Genomic DNA, 16,230 nt, shown 5'->3' on the forward strand with positions numbered 1-16,230 from the left:
CGAAAGGAGAAAAGGGGGTGGTTACCGAGCGCTGAGAACCAGAGCTCTCTGGGGCGCCCGGCCGGCTCAGTCGCCAGGGCATCATTAGACTCCGGATCTCGGGGCTGCGAGTTCGAGCCCCACGTTGGGCGCGGGGATCGCCTAAAAATAAAACCTTAAACAACAAACAAAACCCCGGTGCTCTGGAGAGGCAGGACCTGGTGAAAACAACCCTCGTTGTTCTCAGGTCGGAAAAGAGTCTTCTGCCCCGTCCGGCGGGGGTCTGGCAATGAGCGTCGCTCGTGGTGCAAGGTTCCCGCCTTAGCGAAGCAAGCAAGCGTCTCTTACGCCGCGCAACTTATCATAAATACCGCCACACTGGTCACCCCAAAGCTTGCGGGGACGCAACCCCACAAGTACGGGGACAGCCCCTCGCCGCCGACCGCGGCTCTGAGAGCCACAGAAGCGTCGCTCCGTTCCCAGCGCACCGTCCCGTCCGCTCCCGCAGGTAGCCGCTCTCTGAAGTTTCTGCTTCACCCCTGCTGTGTTTCTCTCCTACCCAAAGGAGCAGGTACACGCGTCATTTTCTTACCTCCTCTCCTTTGGACCGGGAAGAGGAGCGCACCTTAGACACCCCCGGGCTTTCGCTCACCTCACCGGACAGCAGGTCCCGGAACGCACGCCCTCGTTATTCCCAGATCGCAGGTACCGGGGCTCATCGACCACTTGCCCGTGTGCGAACGTGCAGGTGTTTCTGACGCTGGGCAATGTCAACGCCTCAGAGAACCACCTTGTGCTCGTGCGTCTTCCAGCAACTGGAAGGAGTGAGCCTGTAGATTCACCCAGAGGACACCCGTCCCAGGGACTGCCGGGTGCAGGCCAGGTGCCGTCCTAGGTTCGGGTGTTGCCAAATTTCCCCCGGGAGGGGCGTGCCGACGAGCGTTCCCACAACGTGTCCGAGAGGCCTGCGTCCCCCCAGTCTCGGCCAGCGGAGTGTGCCGTCACGTACGTGTGAGGACCAGTTTTGGATCCTGCCCTTCCGTGAATTATCTGTTCCGTCTCTTCCCCATTTTCCTCCTGGGATTTTGGTCCTTTGACTCTCAATTTTCTCTTGAATGTTTATTTATTTTGGAGAGAGAGAGAGAGAGAGAGAGAGAGAGTCCAAGCAGGGGAGGGGCAGAGAGGGAGAGAGAGACAGAATCCGAAGCGGGATCCAGGCTCCGAGCTGTCAGCACAGAGCCCGACACGGGGCTCGAACTCACGCACGGCGAGATCATGACCTGAGCCGAAGTCGGTCGCTTAACCTACTGAGCTTCCCAGGCGCCCTTCTGCCTCTCAATACTCAAGAGTTCGTCACATATTAAGGGATTAAGTCCTTGTTGTGAATATGGTCTCCTGGTTGGTGCCGTCTTCTGGCTTTGCGTATGGCGACTGAACAACTTTAGTTTTTATGGAGTCAGATTCATCAATCTTTTCTTTCACCACCATCGTTCTTAAAATACCAGCAAGCTCTTTTATGAAGTTCCGGAAAGCCATTTCCTACACCAAAACTCACCCGTGTTTTCCCCTGATGTATTCATGCTTTCACTTCCCACATTTAGATCCCTAACCTACTGGAAACTATTCTTGTGTGGGGCGTGAGCCACGGGATCTGATCTTATCTCTGTCCGAATGGCTGTCTGTTTGTCCATCCACGTTTATTAACAGTGCAGTGATCTAAGATGTTGCCTTTATCCTACGATAAATTCCCATACACCTTTGGCTCTAATTCTGGGCTTTCTCTTCTGTTCTACTGGCCAGCGGTCTATTAAGCATCAGTCCTGTGTGATTTTAATTATAGAGGCGTTATTGCAGGGTTTAGTATCTGGTAAAGGCTGTTCCTCTTACACTTTTTCAGTGTTTTCTAGGCTATTCTCAGGTATTTACATGAAGCTTAGTACCAACTTACTTCACTCCACAAAATAGCTTGCTGGTTTTCTTATCTGGCCTGCATTAAATGTATCAATTAACTTCACGAGAACAGACATCTTTGTAATGCGGAGTCATCTTCCCCAAGAACGGGGGGCATTTTCCAATTTGTTTGAGCCTGCTTTTGTGTCTTTGGGGGGTGTTTAAAATTTTCCTCACATGTACCTGTACTCTGTACACTTACTAAAGTTATTCCTAAGTCTTTAATCGTCTTCCGTTGCTATTTAAAGGGGGTTCGCTCTACCGTTACGACTTCCGTTTATTATTTACGTATACGGGGACGATTGATTTTGTATGTTAGCACCGCGGTGTGCCATTTCACTGAATTGTGCTACTGTTTCAGTTAGCTTTGTGACTGGCCCACTGGGCTTTTGCAGGTGAACTATCCCAGAATTTAAAAGACGTCATTTTTCCTTCTTCACACATTTAGTTGCCTCTGATTCATCTAAGGGAACGGGCTGGTATCTCTTACGACGCTGAAGAGTGGTAGAGAGATTGGGAAGTCCTGCCTTGTTTCTGATCTTACTGGAAATGCCGGAGATTTCTCGATCACATAAGATACCTTCTTAAAAGAGAAGTTATCCCTGAATCACTTTGGTATTCTTGAAAATCTATCAAATGCCTTCATAGGAGACATCTGGATTCTAACATCTGTTACGCACACAGTCGATTACAACATATTGTTTTACTTGAGGTATGTGAAGAAAATGTGCCCTCACACAGACAGGTAGCCGGAGGAGGGAGAAGTTTTTCTCAGATCATTGTGGATGTTAATCTTTGATGCTTTCCTAAATCTTGACAAGTGGCTGTTTCTCCTTTTTTTTTTTTTTTAATGTTTATTTATTTTTGAGACATAGAGTGTGAGCAGGGAGGGGGGAGCAGAGAGAGAGAGAGAGGGAGACAGAATCGGAAGCAGGCTCCAGGCTCTGAGCCATCAGCACAGAGCCCGACACGGGGCTCGAACCCACGAACCACGAGATCATGACCTGAGCCGAAGTCGGACACTTAACCAACTGAGCCACCCAGGCGCCCTGACAAGTGGTTGTTTCTTTAAGGTCAACTGCAATGTAAAAATAAAAACTGTATCAATGAGTATTTCAGCATTCTGTTACATTATAACAGATTGGCCTAACACTTTGAATGGGCCTTTTACTGATATATGACTGGAACACAATGTATTCATCACTAGGGAAATACTGGTCCATCAAATCACACAGATCTAAATGTTGCCGCATTAGAATACACGATATTTTAAAAATCTGACTTGCTAGTTAATACCATGGCGTATTTCATCAGAAACATTTCTAGGTATTGGTCAAGACCATGGTGGTGGACACAAGTTTCCCAAATTCACATTCTTACTAGAAAGCTTTAATTGTATCACTGACAGCAAATACTATCATTTTCATTGAAGTGACAGGTTCATTTTAATTTTTTACAAAAATATCTGCCGAATACACAAATTTATTTACTTATTTTAACGTTTGTTTTGAGAGAGAGAGAGAGAGTGTGCGCACGCGTGCATGAAAGCCGGGGGGGGGGGGGGGTGGACAGAAAGAGGGAGACAGAGGATCCCAAGCAGCCTGATGTGGGGCTTGAACTCACAAATCAAGAGATCATGATCCGAGCTGAAGTCAGACACTTCACTGACTGAGCCCCCCAAATATGCAAGTTTAAATAAAAACCACAGTTTGTCAGTCATTCTTTCAAGCAAAAAATGGCGTTTCATAAAAAAAGCAACCTGTTGGGCTCACAACTCAAACAACTGCACATGTGCTTCTCCCGGACACAACCGCTATGCTTGGATATGCAGCACAAGTGGCTGTGTGCGTCCTTCCCGTTTCAGGGTCCCATCCGGTCAGTGCTTTTTACAGCCTCATCAAGGACATGCTTACGCGCAACCAGCATTAAAAAAATGTTACACTGTCTTTCACTGCAAGCGTGTGGTGACCACGACGGCGGGTTGGTGGCACTGCCTTGACGCACGCTGAGGCTCCACAAGTGTCTACCCGCCACTGCCGACGCACCACCCGCGCAAAGCGGACGCAGTTTAAAGGTCCAACCACGTCTCAGTGCCCCGGGGAAAGCGTCTCAACTCTGCGCGCCTCTGAGCCGGTCTCCGGACGCCCGGGGTCCACGGAGCAGCCCTGACAGCCGCCACCGCACGTGCTGTCACCCCCCCCCCCCCAAGCCTGGGCCTCCCGGCCTCGTCTCCGCTGATCCTCTCCCCCTGCCTCCACTTCTAGCCACACAGTAACCGGACCCGAGACCGTCCCGACTCGCTTTGCCTCTGGAGCTCCAGGCCCTGACTCCACCTGCCTCCTGGGAAGATTCACCCCTGTCTCACGCCGCCGTCAGACTCAACCCTGCCCCAAATCCTCCTGCCAACGCCCGTTCCCCTGGTCTGCTCTCCTGCAGAGGAAGGCTGGTGACCTCTCCCCCTTCCGCGTCTGTCCCCTCCCCCTTCCGCGTACGTGTACGTCCCCTCCCCCTTCCGCATACACGTACGTCCCCTCCCCCTTCCTCCTGCTTACGCATAGTCCCCTCCCCCTTCCACGCAGGCGTACGTCCCCTCCCCCTCCCACGTACGTCCCCCTCCCCCTTCCATATACACGTACGTCCCCTCCCCCTTCCTCCTGCTTACGCATAGTCCCCTCCCCCTTCCATGCAGGCGTACGTCCCCTCCCCCTCCCGCGTACGTGTACGTCCCCTCCCCCTTCCGTATACACGTACGTCCCCTCCCCCTTCCACGCAGGCGTACGTCCCCTCCCCCTCCCGCGTACGTGTACGTCCCCTCCCCCTTCCGTATACACGTACGTCCCCTCCCCCTTTCTCCTGCTTACGCATAGTCCCCTCCCCCTTCCACGCAGGCGTACGTCCCCTCCCCCTCCCGCGTACGTCCCCTCCCCCTTCCGTATACACGTACATCCCCTCCCCCTTCCTCGTGCTTACGCATAGTCCCCTCCCCCTTCCACACAGGCATACGTCCCCTCCCCCTCCCGCGTACGTGTACGTCCCCTCCCCCTTCCGTATACACGTACGTCCCCTCCCCCTTCCTCCTGCTTACGCATAGTCCCCTCCCCCTTCCACACAGGCGTACGTCCCCTCCCCCTTCCGTATACACGTACGTCCCCTCCCCCTTCCTCCTGTTACGCATAGTCCCCTCCCCCTCCCTCGTATGCATACGTCCCCTCCCCCTCCCGCGTACGTTCCCGCCCCCTTCGTCCCGCGTACGCGTACATCCGCTCCCCCTTCCGTGCCGGCAGAACGCAGGTTTGTTCACAGGGGGCTGTGTCCACCCCGTTGGAGGTGGCGGCGGTCAGGGACGCAGCTCTGGCCTGTGAGGCGTGAGCGGAAGCCCCAAAAAGAGCCTCCTTTTGGGGAGCCCTCGCAGCCATCCTGAATGCAGGAAGCCACGGTCACGTGACAAGGCCTCCAGAGATGGGATGGTCACCGCGTACCTAATGACTGTCTCTTGACTTTTCACCTGCAGGCCCTCGACCTGTCTGCACTCGCCCTTCCGACAGGTAAAGGGTACGCGTTCCCCCAAGTCGGCCAAACATCCTTTTGCTTCAATTTGACCGTTCTTCCTTCAAAAATGGCTCAAGTCTCCCTTCCTCCTTGTCACTCCTCTGAATATGCTTCTGGCCGGGGCATTCCCCTGGAAACGGTTTCCCAGGATGCTCTAGGTATGACCTCGCTTCGTTTATTCTGGACACTACGGAACATGGGTCCCTGGCACAGAAGGCGGGGCACGCAAGGTGTGAGTCACGCTGACAGCCATCCACAATACGCATGCCCACGACTTACACTTCCAGCCGATTTACCTTCCTGCAAGAAACAGCCGGAAACAAACAGATCTAAGAAACAACGGTTTTGGGGACACGTGGGTGGCTTGGTCGGTTCAACGTCTGCCTCTTGATTTCGGCTCAGGTCATGATCTCGCAGTTTGTGGGTTTGGGGCCCGTGTTGGGCTTTGCACTGACAGCATGGAGCCTGCTTGGGATTCATTCTCTCTCTCTCTCCCTCTCCCTCTCTGCCCCTCCCCTGTTCACTCTCTCTCAAAAATAAGTATTAAAAAAAAAAAACAATGATGTTCAAGACACTGTATATGAGACAATAAACAAGAATCATCTGTGAGGTATGGAAAACAAATGTGCCCGACGATCGCCCCAACTTCTCGCCTTAAGAGTCTCCAAGCCGGCAGCTTAAATTTCACAATGTCTACCATCAGATAAAAAATTACCAGGCCTATGGGGCGCCTGGGTGGTGCAGTCGGTTAAGCGTCCGACTTCAGCCAGGTCACGATCTCGCGGTCCGGGAGTTCGAGCCCCGCGTCGGGCTCTGGGCTGATGGCCCAGAGCCTGGAGCCTGTTTCCGATTCTGTGTCTCCCTCGCTCTCTGCCCCTCCCCCGTTCATGCTCTGTCTCTGTCCCAAAAATAAATAAATGTTGAAAAAAAAAAATTACCAGGCCTGGAACGAACCAGGAAAATATAACCTATAAATAAGGGAAAAGATCAACCAGGCAGAACAGACCCAGAAGTGACACAGATCTTAGAATTAGCAAACACACTGAAACTGTTTTTATAACTGCATTCCGTATGTTCAAATAGTTAAGTCGAGCCAAGGGAGATATTTTAAAAAGACCAAAATCAAATTCCTGGAGATGGAAACTATAATGTGTGAGATGAAACGTGTCCTGGATGTATTAATGGCAAAGGAGGGATGTGCTTCAAAGGCACAGCACTGGAAACGATCCCACATTAGAAACAAAATGATCTTTTAGAGAAATGCACACCAGTACGTGAGCCATGGAAACCTCAAGTGCCCTGATACGTGCACCTGGGGTCTCCAAAGAAGGAGAAGGGAGACAGGAAGGATATTTGAACAACTAATGGCTAAACACTTTTAAAATTTACTACAAACTATGAATCTACAGATGCTAGAAGCCTGGCGAACCCCAAGCACAGGAACTATGACAATTTCAGCAGCACACAGCATCACTCGTCGAAAACCAGTGACAAAATCTTCCAAGCATCCAGGGGAAAGGGACACGTTGACCTACAGACAACGAAGATGCGTTTTAGAAGAGTCGATTTTTTTTTTTAATTTTTTTTCAACGTTTATTTATTTTTGGGACAGAGAGAGACAGAGCATGAACAGGCGAGGGGCAGAGAGAGAGGGAGACACAGAATCGGAAACAGGCTCCAGGCTCCGAGCCATCAGCCCAGAGCCCGACGCGGGGCTCGAACTCACGGACCGTGAGATCGTGACCTGGCTGAAGTCGGACGCTTAACCGACTGCGCCACCCAGGCGCCCCGGGAGTGATTTTTTTTTTTTTAACGTTTATTTATTTTTGGGACAGAGAGAGACAGAGCATGAATGGGGGAGGGGCAGAGAGAGAGGGAGACACAGAATCGGAAACAGGCTCCAGGCTCTGGGCCATCAGCCCAGAGCCCGACGCGGGGCTCGAACTCATGGACCGCGAGATCGTGACCTGGCTGAAGTCGGACGCTTAACTGACTGCGCCACTCAGGCGCCCCTAGAAGAGTCGATTTCTTGACAGAAACAATGCAACTGCGTGTATTTTAAAGTATTGAGAGAGAGGGAAAAAAAAACCTGTCTACCTAGAAATCTTTACCAAGTGGAAAGGTCTTTCAGGGCGCCTGGGTGGCTCAGTCGGTTAAGCGTCGGACTTTGGCTCAGGTCATGATCTCGTGGTTCATGGGTTCGAGCCCCCGTGTCGGCTCTGTGTTGACGGCTCGGAGCCTGCTTTGGATTCTGTGTCTCCCTCCCTCTCTGCCCCTCCCCTGCTCATGCTATCTCTCTCTCTCTCTCAAAAAATAAACATTAAAAACTAAAAAAAGAAAGAAAAAAGAAAAGGTCTTTCAAGCTCGAACTATATGCTGCTTAGAAGAAATATATGTTAAGTATAAAGACCTAAGTTCAGGCTTGTTTGAGTCTCATGATGGTTAAACCCTCTTGGGACCCAAGTTCAGGCTTGTTTGAGTCTCATGATGGGTTAAACCCTCTTGGGACCCAAGTTCAGGCTTGTTTGAGTCTCATGATGGTTAAACCCTCTTGGTAGCAAGATCTATATTCTTGGGTTTCACTTCATGGACAGTCTTCTAGAAGTATGTGCCAGTGACAGAACCTGGCACAGAAGCGAAGGCCACGGGGCCACGCGGGACCTTCATCTTAGCCCGAGTCACATCCGATCCGTGTGAGGCCATGACACGCGGCCGGGGAGAGGCCGCCGCACGCCGCGGTGCTCATGAGGGGCACGGCGCCGACTGTCGAGGACGAGTTCCAAAACTTACTCGCAAGGATTCACGTCTTCAGTCGCCGATTGCTCAGGCACGCCTTGACCCACAGCCTCACTTGAGCGCGCGCAGTAAGAGGTGCAGGGGCCGTGGGGTTGTCCCGTGCGCCCTTTAGCCCCCGCTCTCCCGCACCCCCATCGTCTTCCATCGGTTTCGGCCATCAGTGGCGAAGGCTCCGGGGCCGTGTGACGCACGCCGTTCTTCAGGTGTCCCGGACTCAACGCGGTCCCAACCCTAGTTTTTCCCGCAACTGGCCAAGTGAGCATCTTGGTGAGGTTTGTCCCAAATCAGCGCCTGAGGCCAGGACCTCGGTGCGGACGGTTCCTGTGGGAGGCAAGCCGAGGAGGAGGGCGCGAGGAAGGGAGGGGTGTGGCAGAGGGGGAGGCCAGGCGAGGGTTAGCGCCTCCAGGCTCCGGGCTCTGCTGGCGACTGTGCGAGGCGCCATCGCTTCGGGGAAGCCGCTGGTGCGGAAAGTGCTAAGATGCCACACCTCGATGCGGGGCGCTGGCAGCCCGGGCCGGGTCTCCGCTCCCCAGGACCCGTCTGCCGCGGCTGGGGCTGAGACCAGGGCTGGGCGCCCGGGGTGTCCGCGGGAGCGACCCAACGTGACCCTCGGTTCCCGACAGGCGAAAGGGGCGAACGAGCCCCCCTGGCGGGGACGTTGTGAGGGCCGAAGGAGGCCACGTGCGTGAAGCTCCCAGCCCGGGGCCTGGGTCCCGGCCGCCTTCTCTCTTCTCTGCCCTCGCTCTCCAGCTGCTGGGAATCGGTGGGCTTGTGGGCAAGGAAGGCAGTGGGCACAGGCGCGTGTCCGCCACACGTGGGGATCAGGACACAGCGCCACTGGCCGGGGGGGAGCGGAGGGGCCTGTGCGAAGGGCGCTGTGGTGTGGCCGGCGTGAAGGGAAGTGGCTTCAGTTCCAGCCTCTGGGGGGACCCCGCAGGGTCAGGCTCTCCCTGGCCGATACCCGACACCGTCTACGAGAGGTGCTACAATTCGTTGGAGAGTCCGTTCTTCGTCTGACAGGCGCTGACGGAGAACTTTCGCAGAGAAAAAAAATAGCCACAAATTCTCTTCCATGTCCCTTCCGCCGAGGGCTGAAGTTGGCTTCCCTTGTGACGACTCTGACCAATAAAACACAGTGGAAGTGATGCCAGACGGCGGCCCCACGCTCAGTGGGGCGGAGGAAAGCTGTGCTTACCGCACCGCGTCTAAGGTCCTCCCCCACACGCTCCGCGAGCATGAGAACATGCTGGTGGTTCTATGCCAACCAAGGAAAGGAAACGAGTCCTGGTCAGAAGGGGCGTCAGCCTAGACGGGCAGAGGAGGACGTGGGACGGGCCCGAGACACCGGTCCGGGACGCACGCGGAAAGGCGCGCCTGGGAGAATGTCTTTTGGCCAACCAGGTAAAGTCACGCTGAAATAATTCCTTGGCTTTGCAGAAGTGCAGTGCAACCTGCTGCATGAACGGTTTGGGTCTCAATGCGGGCAAGTCGCGGAGGGAATGGGATCCAACGGTGCGTCTGTGAGATTTCCGGAAAGTCTTCAATAACGCCAACCTTCCTGAAGGGACCAGGTTCTTTAGGGGCCTAGGTCTGAAGGATCTCTCAGGACCCTGGGCTCGGCTCCCCCAGGAAAGGGGCAGCAGCGAGGCCGGCGGACCAAACGCTTGTCCGGGCGGCCCTGCCACAGCCCCCACGAGCCCGGGTCTGCCCGCCGGTGCACCTGCAGCCACCCCTCCGGTGACTGGGGCCCAGCGGCTGCGGGTGCCCGCGGGAGGCGGGGCGGCTTCAGGGTGGCCCTCTGTTCCGACGCACCTCGGACACGGCGGTCCTGGGCCATCCTCGGGTTACCCTCCGCGTATCTGGATGGTCTCCGTTTTCCCAGTGTTGCTTCTGCACCGTCCTCAGGTCCCACGGGATCTCGAAGCACGGCTTTCACTCAGTTCCCAGCAATAGAGAGACACGTATTCCCCACTGAAAACGAGCAAGGGGTCTGACGGTTACTCCAAACAAGAAGACGCCCGAGTGAGTAATGAGCACAAGGCACGGCGCTGCCCATCGTGAGCCATTCGGGAAATGCAAGTCAAAACCACCTCGCACCTAGCACGATGACTACAGCTTCGAAAAATGCAATGACAAGTGCTGGTGAAGCTGCGGGGAGATGGGAGCCTCCCACGCCGCCGGCCGGAACGCGAATCGGTGCCAGTGCCTCGGAAAACAGTCTGGCAGCTTCCTCACGAGGCTCAGCACCGAGCTACCATGGGACCGGCGCTCCACGTCTAGGGACACGTCCAAGAGCCATGACACAAGCACTTGTGCGCGAACGGTCGGTCAGAACAGCACTCCTCACGGGGCCCCCACGAGTGTTACCAGCCCTAACACCTAGCACCTGCTGAGGGCACACACGGAAGGGGGCGAATGCAGACAATGCAATCTTACAACAAAGAGGAAGCCGTGACTCGCGCTGTAGCGTGAACCTCGACAACTGTCGGGCTGAGGGAAAGAAGCCAGACACGGGCATCACGTATGGCACGGGTCTGTGGGAAGCGTCCAGAATCGGGAAGCCCGTGGATCTAGAAAGCGGGTGCCTAGAACTGGGGGGACAGGGGGGCTGGCTGTCATCGCGTATGGAATGTCTTGCCGCGGTGGTGAAAATATCCTCAAATTCGCGGTGGGGACAGTTGCAAAACTACGCGAATGCACCAAAATCCAAGAGACTGTACGCTTTAAATGGGTGAATTTTATGATACCTGCATGATATCTCAATCAAGCTGGTGTATAAAAAAAAAAAAAAAAGATTTTGAAACACAAAGAGGTGGAGCTGAAGGGAATAAAAAGCCACTCAAAAGTGCCACCAAAACAGGGGCGCCTGGTGGCTCAGTCGGTTAAGCGTCCGACTTGGGCTCAGGTCACGATCTCGCGGTCCGTGAGTTCGAGCCCCGCGTCGGGCTCTGTGCTGACAGCTCGGAGCCTGGAACCTGCTTCGGATTCTGTGTCTCCCTCTCTCTCTGCCCCTTCCCCACTCATGCTCTGTCTCTCTTTCTCTCTCAAAAATAAATAAACATTAAAAAAAAAAAAACAGTCCCACCAAAGCCAAAAAATATCAAAGGTGACAATTTGGTATACTTTTGTCTTCGTGGGGCATATTTAGAAACGATAGAAAAATAAAAGATAAACGTTAAAATTACCCATAATTACGGGAATAGTCTTTATGCCCTTTACTGTGTATATAATAAAAGGTCTTTTTTTTTTTTCTTTCTTTTTCCCTCAAACTGTTTTGTAACCTGCTTTGGAAACTTCAGAACTCACTGGGAAAACCTCTCGATGTGCTGAAACATCTGTTTGTCGTTTTCCCTTTGTACGGACGGACGGTGATTCGTCGGACCCGAACCCTTCGGTCCTTAGCCATTTGGTGGTCCGGCTTTTTGCTCACTCGATGCTCCCCGCCCCCCGCATCCTTGCAGACAAAGGCTTCCAGCAGATCGAGGACTTCTTTCCTATAGAAGTTCCTAGAAGCGAAACTGCCGGCCCAGAGAACGTAAACGGTACTTCGCTATTGGTTGTATTTGCTGTTCTTTTATTTCATTTGAAAATATATTTATTTTCCATTTGTTCTTTAGGGGACAGCCTGTGCAGACTCTCTGATACCAAAGAGCTCTTGGGGATCTCTTTTTTTTCACGGATTTCCAAATTCTCATTACATGCTAAGAATACACAGGGCTCATACAAGTTACTTTTTAAGTTTATTTTCTAAAGAGTATATTTTTTCTTTTTCTTTTAAATGTTGATGTTTACTTACTTTTGAGAGAGAGAGACAGAGCGTGAGCAGGGGAGGGGCAGAGAGAGGGAGACGCAGAATCTGAAGCAGGCTCCTGGCTCCGAGCCGTCAGCACAGGGACCGACTCAGGGCTCAAACCCATGAGCTGTGAAATCATGACCTGAGCCGAAGTCGGACGCTGAACCTACTGAGCCACCCAGGTGCCCCTTGACTAACTCTATTTTAATGATTAAGTCCATTCTGTTAAGTAAATGCACATGGGAAATATCCCACGTATGGCTCCAATTCAGATCCTGGAGTCTCCACTTGTCTGGTTAGGTTGTTGGTCTGAAGGCTTTCAAGATTCTCTGCAGAGGAAGAAAATGGTCCTGCTTCCTTCTTAGCATTTAGTGTCGATCCTTCTTCCCTAATTAGGAAAAATCTGACGTCTTGCAGAAATGATTGATTCAGTGTATGGCCCCAGAAGATCAAGAAGTTAAATTGAGAATCGCAGGGTCATTTCTAAAGGAAAAGGAATATCTCATTTTGGGTTTAGAGAAATGCACACTGTCCTCTGGACATCGTGAAAATGTCACTTTTTAGACCCCTCTGGCTTTGTTTTTTTTATTTAATGTTTATATTTATTTTTGAGAGAGACAGAGCATGAGTGGGGGAGGGGCAGAGAGAGAGGGGGACACAGAATCCGAAGCAGGCTCCAGGCTCTGAGCTGTCAGCACAGGGCCTGATGCAGGGCTCGAACCCACGAACCGTGAGATCATGACCTGAAATGAAGTCGGACGCTTAACCGACTGAGCCACCCAGGCACCCCAAAAGTATTTTCTTACTGTTCGCACAGAATATCATTAAAGAATAGATGATCAGAATGGTCAGTCTTTACCCTGTAATTTTGGCCTTTGGGGTTCATTCTCTGAAATGACCCCTACCAGGGGCGCCTGGGTGGCTCAGTCGGTTGAGCATCAGACTTCAGCCAGGTCACGATCTCGCGGTCCGTGGGTTCAAGCCCCGCGTCGGGCTCTGTGCTGACAGCTGGGAGCCTGGAGCCTGCTTTGGATTCTGTGTCTCCCTCTCTCTCTGCCCCTCCCCTGCTCGTGCTCTCTCTGTCTCCCCAAAATAAATAAACATTAAAACAAAATTTTTGAAATGACCTCTACCCTAAGGTTATGGAAAATATTTACCTATATTTTCATAGAGTACTTTCAAATTTCGTATTTTGTCTTTAATAAATCTGAAACTTATTTTTGATATGCTTGACATCATGTTTTTCCAAATGATTAGTCAGTTGTCCTCAAACTATGTACTGACCAATTTTTTCCTTTTTCCACTAGCCGAAATGCTTCCCCTCATCACATAGCCCATTTCTAAAAATACTTGGGTCTCTTTTGGGTCTTTTTCTTCAATAACTTGATTTGTACTTTCGTGGCACATTTTAACTATTCAGGTTTTAACACACATATTTTCATATTTGGTACAGAAATTACTCCCCAGCAGTGTATTGAGATTTTATTAGCTATTTTAATATTTATTGGCCTGTATGAATTTGAGAATTAATTTTCATTTACAAGGAATCTCAATGGGGCAACTATTGGGACTGTATCAAATCTCTACACTGGTTTGGAACTAACTGAAATCTTTATAATGCTAAACCTTTGTCTCAAAGACTATGCAGGATGTTCTACTTAGCTAGGTCATTTGTGTCCCTCAGTATTATTTGGTAGTTTAATCCCACGCATTTCTTTTTTTAATGTTTATTTTTATTTATTTTGAGAGAGAAAGAGGGGAGGGACAGAGAAGGAGAGAGAGAATCCCAAGAAGGCCTGTTCTGTCAGTGCAGAGCCCAATGCGGGGCTTGAACCCACAAACTGCGAGGTCATGATCTCAGCTGAAGTCAGACACTTAACTGACTGAGCCCCCCAGGTGTCTCAGTACTCTTACACAGGTCATGTTAATATTTTTAACATGTGTGCTGTAATGTCGCTATCTTCATAAATGGGTATTTTTCATATTGTATTTTTCTAACTGGTACTGATTTTTTTTTTTCCTAGAATTTCCTAAATGGCTCTGTACTCAATCTCCTAAAACATTTTCCGTAGGTTAGATTTGGTTTTTCTGGGAGATCATCACATCCTCTGCAAGTGATGTTAATTTCATCTTACTTTTCTTTCTTTCCTTCCTTTCAAGCAGTAATTGTGCCTTCTTTCCTCTTCTCACGTGATTGCTGGGGGTGGGGGTCTCACAGCAATGCTGTGTGAGGGGGCCGGGGAGCACTGGTCCCTGCAGTGAAGGCCCCGGACCCTTCACTGGGGATGCTTCCGCATCCCGTAAGGTGTTGACGACCGTTTCGTCCATGTTAAGGAAATATGGTTCTTTCATTAGTTTGTAAAGATATCTATTTTTAATATTTGCTAACTGAAATGAATTTCTGTCATACAGCTTTTGTCTTCTGGATAATTAATGACATGAACAGATTTTCTAATGTTAAACCACTCAAGCAACCTTGCAATCATGCATTTGATTTGCTGACCCTTGTATTTAGTGTCTTATATTTACAAATGAAATTGCATTCATACATTTTTTTTTTTAATATGCCCTTACCAGTTTTGTATCAAAGTCGTGCTAACTTTAAAAAACAAAGCGAGCAGTGCACTTTCTATCTCTTCCTATACTCTGGAAGTGTTTAATAATTTGCCCATAAAACCTCCAGGCCTGGTACCATTTAGGGAGCAATTCTTTGTCAGTTTTTTCAATGTCTTGCCTGGCTTTGATCTTTTCTCCCTTCTTAATTCAAATTTAGTTATATATTTTCCCAGAAATTAGCTTTCTTCCTAAAGATTTTAACATGCATCAATCTAAATCACACATGCTATATGTTTATAAGTTTTAACCTTTTTCTGATACATTTCTCCATTCTTAACATCAATTTATTTCCATTCTTTTTATAAAACTAGAATTAGGCTTTCAGAGTTTTTCTCTTCTACACATCTTCACAAAGACCTGTTTATCAATAAGACAATAGTTCTGTTTTCAGATTTAATTTTTTTCATTTTTATTTCATTACTTCCATCTTCTTACTTAGCTCATGGTAATTTGTTATCTTTTCCTTGTTCACAGGTTAAATAAATTCTATTTTCATAAGTTAAATTCCTAGTTTTCCCACATCTGATAATAAAAGCATTTCGAGTCACAGCTTTATTTTTTTAAGATTTTATTTTTAAGTAATCTCTACACCCAACGTGGGGCTCGAACCCACAACCCTGAGATCAAGAGTCACATGCGCTAATGGGGCGCCTGGGTGGCTCAGTCGGTTGGGCGTCCGACTTCGGATCAGGTCATGATCTCACGGGTCGTGAGTTCGAGCCCCGCGTCGGGCTCTGTGCTGACAGCTCAGAGCCTGGAGCTGCTTCGGATTCTGTGTCTCCCTCTCTCTCTCTCTCTCTCTCCCCTGCTCATGCTCTGTCTCTGTCTCAAAAATAATAAACGTTAAAAAAATTTTTTTTTAAAGTGGGCTTTCAAATAAAACCTATCTGCCGTTGCTGTTTTCGTACTTAGTGTTTTATTGTAAAGTTGCATAAATTCTTTCAGTAGCACTGATTAAAGATTTTAAATAGTGACAGCGGTAAATCTGGGTACCTCCTGGATAGAAACTGCGGGGTGTGTAACTGGGAGATGCAGAGAGAGACTCAGGCACCAAACATTCACCAGGCTTCCCGCCGTGTCCGAAGCCCCGTGCTCTGCAGCTTAAATAACACAGAAATGCGCGTGATGTGGCCCCTGCTCTCCAGGAGCAGCACGTACGCGGGGAAAGCAGATGCGAACAAGCTGTCATAACAAGGACAACACGACACAAATAAAGTGGCTTGGAAGTTGTTGGCGGAACGCTGGGGGAGGCTTTAGGGACAAGGGTCTGTGAGAATTGGGTGGGTCAGTGGCGGGACTGGTGGGCACCGCGGACGGAAGGGTCTGGAATGGCGCTGGGGGGAGGGTGCGGCGTGGTGCCACGGAAGTCTGGCACAGTTACACACACGTCCAGGCCCTGTGCCCCCAGGCGACAGGGGGTCCCTCATGCAAGGCGGAAGCCTGCAAAAGCACCTCATCCATCTGGGAAGTACCCGTTATCATCTCGGCAGCCAGAACGACGTTTCCCCGCTCCCCTCACGGATGTTCCAAAGACCATTCGGTATAGT

General features: G+C 50.6%; 1 protein-coding gene across 2 annotated transcripts in view; it reads right to left on the reverse strand.

The window, feature by feature from the left end:
- The window catches only part of ARNT2 (aryl hydrocarbon receptor nuclear translocator 2), a 102,583-nt gene that overhangs the window by 32,109 nt on the left and 54,244 nt on the right, over positions 1 to 16,230 (reverse strand). The window lies entirely within an intron of this gene.

This window comes from Lynx rufus, unplaced genomic scaffold, assembly GCF_022079265.1.
Source record: "Lynx rufus isolate CCGP_SWC_20201006 ecotype Redwood Valley unplaced genomic scaffold, mLynRuf1.p SCAF_21, whole genome shotgun sequence".
Lineage (NCBI taxonomy): Eukaryota > Metazoa > Chordata > Mammalia > Carnivora > Felidae > Lynx > Lynx rufus.